This window comes from Microtus pennsylvanicus, chromosome 19 (assembly GCF_037038515.1).
Source record: "Microtus pennsylvanicus isolate mMicPen1 chromosome 19, mMicPen1.hap1, whole genome shotgun sequence".
NCBI lineage: Eukaryota > Metazoa > Chordata > Mammalia > Rodentia > Cricetidae > Microtus > Microtus pennsylvanicus.
This window is the reverse complement of record NC_134597.1, coordinates 11,942,571-11,947,175: the sequence shown is the minus strand read 5'-3', so window position 1 is coordinate 11,947,175 and position 4,605 is coordinate 11,942,571. Positions and strand designations below refer to the sequence as shown.

The following is a 4,605-nucleotide window of genomic DNA, read 5'->3' as shown; positions in this document are numbered from 1 at the left end:
GCTTGCCAGCTGTGGGAACTGGGAAGGAGAGAAATCCTCACAAGCAGGCCCTCTTTGCTGCATCGGATGAAAAAAGCAGGTACCAAGTCTGAGGGCTGAGGAGCAGTGGACGTTTCGAGGGCCGTTGACCCTGCAGTCCCCAAGCCCCGCACGGCCTTTCGTGGATGCCTGAGCCCGCTGTGCAGCCTTCTCTTGTTTACTAGCTTACTCCCTTATTCCTGCAACCATGTCGTCGAATGAGAATGCTAATTCATCAGCTGCCCAGCTTACAGACTCAAGAACAAGGGAAAAGACAGTGCAGAAATGTGTCACCACCGAATAGAAGTCAATGTGGAACTGAGGAGAGCAAAGAAAGATGACTGGATGCTGAAAAGGAGGAACGTCAGCTCATTCCCTGATGATGCTATTTCTCTCTTGCAGGAAAACCTCAACAATCAGGGTACTGTAAATTGGTATGTTGAGGACATTGTTTTTTTTTTTCTTTTTTAAAAATTTATTTATTTATTAAAGATTTCCGTCTCTTCCCCGCCACCGCCTCCCATTCCCCCCCCTCCCCCAATCAAGTCCCTCTCCCTCGTCAGCTCGAAGAGCAATCAGGGTTCCCTGTCTTGTGGGAAGTCCAAGGACCACCCACCTCCATCCAGGTCTAGTAAGGTGAGCATCTAAACTGCCTAGGCTCCCACAAAGCCAGTACATGGAGTAGGATCAAAAACTCATTGCCATTATTCTTGAGTTCTCAGTAGTCCTCATTGTCCACTATGTTCAGCGAGTCAGGTTTTATCCCATGCTTTTTCAGACCCAGGCCAGCTGGCCTTGGTGAGTTCCCAGTAGAACATCCCCATTGTCTCAGTGTGTGGGTGCACCCCTCGCGGTCCTGAGTTCCTTGCTCTTGCTCTCTCTCCTTCTGCTCCTGATTTGGACCTTGAGATTTCTGTCGGGTGCTCCAATGTGGGTCTCTGTCTCTGTCTCCTTTCATTGCTCGATGAAGGTTAACATTCAGGAGGATGCCTATATGTTTTTCTTTGGGTTCTCCTTATTTAGCTTCTCTAGGATCATGAATTATAGGCTCAATGTTCTTTGTTTATGTTGAGGACATTGTTAAAGGCATAAACAGCACCAATTTGGAAAGCCAGCTCCAAGCGACTCAAGCCCTCGGAAACTGCTTTCTAGGGAGAAACGGCCTCCTATAGACAACATTATCCGGGCTAGTTTGATCCCCAAATTTGTGTCCTTCTTGGGCAAAACTGATTGTAGTCCCTTTCAGTTTGAATCTGCTTGGGCGCTTACTAACATTGCTTCTGGAACATCTGAACAGACCAAGCCAGTGGTGGATGGAGGTGCTATCCCAGCATTCATCTCTCTCTTGGCATCCCCCCCATGCTCACATCAGCGAGCAAGCTGTGTGGGCTCTTGGAAACATTGCAGGTGATGGGTCAGGTTTCCGAGACCTAGTTATCAAATATGGTGCAGTTGACCCACTGTTGGCACTTCTTGCAATTCCTGACCTGTTTTCCTTGGCATGTGGTTACTTATGTAATCTTACCTGGACACTTTCAAACTTTTGTCGAAACAAAAATCCTGCAACCCCCTTCCCCCCTTAGATGCAGTTGAGCAGATTCTTCCTACTTTAGTTTGTCTGCTACATCACAATGATCCAGAAGTGTTAGCAGATTCCTGCTGGGCTATCTCCTATTTGACTGATGGCCCACACGAGCACATTGAAATGGTTGCGAAGACAGAAGTTGTGCCCCAACTTGTGAAGCTTCTGGGAGCTACTGAATTGCCAACTGTGACTCCCACACTGAGAGTCACTGGGACAGCTGCACAGACGCAAATTGTGATAGGTGCAGGAGCTCTTGCAGTCTTTCCCAGCCTGCTGACAAACCCCAAAACTAATATCCAAAAGGAAGCCATGTGGACAATGTCAAACATCAAAGCTGGATGCCAGGACCAGATACAACAAGTTGTGAATCATGGCTTAGTCCCATTTCTTGTTGGTTTCCTTTCTAAGGCCGACTTTAAGACGCAGAAGGAAGCTGTGTGGGCTGTAACCAACTACACCGGTGGTGGGACAGTTGAACAGATTGTGTATCTTGTGCATTGTGGCATAATAGAACCTTTGACGAACCTCTTCAGTGCAAAATATACCAAAATTATTTTGGTTACTCTTGATGCCATTTCAAATATCTTTCAGGCTGCTGAGAAACTAGGTGAGACAGAGACACTCAGTATGATGATTGAAGAGTGTGGGGGCTTGGACAAAATTGAGCACTACAGAGCCATGAAAATGAGTCTGTATACAAAGCCTCATTGAGCTTGATTGAGAAATATTTCTCAGTGGAGGAAAAGGAAGATCATAATGTGGTGCCAGAAGCTACCTCCGAAGGCTTTGCCTTCCACGTTCAGGATGGGGCCCCCGGGACCTTTAATTTCTAATGTCAAGCTGAGGCACAAAGTTCTTAGCTATGTGCTGTGTTTCTCATAAATTTGTCTTACTGTTTCCTCTAAGAACTCTTTTTAAATGTGGTTTGTTATTGTAGCACCTTTTACAAAGAAACTATGCTTGAACAGTTATAAACTGTACATACTTCATGAAGCTTTCCTCTGAGTTTCTTATTTCTATGTGGAATTTCATATCCTGCAGTGTCCTGTAAATAAAGATTATGTTCCATCCCTAAAGAAAAAAAAAGCAAAATTAAATTTTTTCTTTCTTATGTAATATTAATTCATTGAGGTAGATATGTCAATATGAGGTGGCATTGCTCTTTCCAGGAAATTATTATGTAAGAGACTGCTGTATCTGAATCGTGTTCATAGCATTGATAAAACTGAATAATTATGGAGTTATGTAAATTTAAAGTTTGGGATGATTTTATTTATTTATATTTTATTTTTGTTTTTAGAGACAGGATTTCTCTGCGCACCTCTGACTGTCCTTGAAATTGTTCCATAGACCATGCTAACCTTGAACTAAGAAATGTCCCTGCCTCTGCCTCCTGAATGCTACAATTAAAGGTGTCCAGTTTGGGATGATGTTAAATTTGATCTACATATTTACTTTTGTTTGTATATTAATTATAATATTCAGATCAATTTCAGTAAAAATGATTCTAATCTGCAAACAGTTCCTCAGTTTCAATGTTGCTTTCCATTGAAAGCAACAAGAATAACTTTTTTTATAATTGATAGTGACAATTCTTAATGATACAATTATGGTGACATATTTAATGTTTTATGATTGAACATTTTCACACATATAGGAAAGTCAATTTTCTGATTTCTTGTTCTCAAGTATTATCAAAAACTCACAACTTTGCTTACAATAAAAGGTAATGCTTGATAAAATAAAGGAAATTAATTTTTAAAATAAATATGTCCATTTTGTAGATACAAAATATCACTAAAGCTAGTAATGCTGTGACATCTATCTATCTATCCATCTATTCATCCATCCATCCATCCATTTATCTATCTAAACCTGTCATCTATCTGTCTCTCTATAGCACAAAAGAAAACCACTAACTGTATTTACCCAATTGAAATTGATGCAAGTAAATGAAAAAAAAGTAGGTTAAAATTAGCATTGTAAGATTCTTTAGATAAGCATGCTCTTGTGTGTGTCTACTCTATAGGTCTTTTAAAGGGTCTCTCAGGCAGTGAATCAATTAATCTGACTAGCCCTTTCTTCCAATTGCAAACTCTAGGATATTCCAAATACTCATTCAGATTTGGACAACAAAACTAAAGATTATTTTTCACGCCATTCAAGGAAAATAAAATTTCACAATAGTTGTTTTTATGAATACTTTTTACCGCTTCAGGAAATACATTGAACCATGTTCTTTATTTTATCGTATTATTGGTGTGCATATATGTATGTGTTTGTGCACATGTATGTAGGGATCACAGGTGGGTAGGCCACTCATTCGTGTGTATGCAGAAGGTGGAGGTGGGTGTCAGGTCCTATTCTACCGCTCTCCACTGTATGTTTTGAGAGAAAGTTCTCCCTGAACCTGGAGCTCAACATTCCATCCGGAGTGCTGGTCTGGAAGCCTATGGGAGATCTGCTCATTTTGCCTCACCCAGAACTGTGATTACAACTCTTCACTGACATTTACAGGGGGCTGGGATCTGAACTCAGATCTTTATGCCATGTAGAAGGCATTTACCCACTGAGCAATCTTCTTAGTCCTCAACTATGTTAATTATACTTTTATTTATATGCAAAATATACATATTCAAACAAATTTGAAGAAAAATGTTCATGAATATGAAGTCAGTTACACTCCAAATAGGATATAAACAATGAAAGGCATAGTTAATACATTCTGTGCTATTTTTATGGGCCTTTCCATGTGGAATTATAGGTTCATGGTGGTACACACTGTGGACAGTGCTTCTTAATAAAAAGGACTCATGTATGAGAGAAGAAGGTCTACACTCTCATGCAAAGTTAGGAATTTTACAAAGAATCATTGACCTTGGCACAGAAATGTGGCCTCATTCCAGGGACTTTGACATATAAGACTCATTTCATGAATGAGAAAATTGGCTCTCAGAAAGATGAATGGCTTTTTCCAAAGGCGCATACCGATTTAATGAGAA

At 40.7% G+C, this 4,605-nt stretch overlaps 1 pseudogene; it reads left to right on the top strand.

Annotated features, from left to right (window-relative positions):
• The first annotated feature begins 226 nt into the window (after positions 1 to 226).
• On the top strand, positions 227 to 2,436 carry LOC142838198 (importin subunit alpha-1-like; annotated as a pseudogene).
• Positions 2,437 to 4,605: the final 2,169 nt, after the last annotated feature.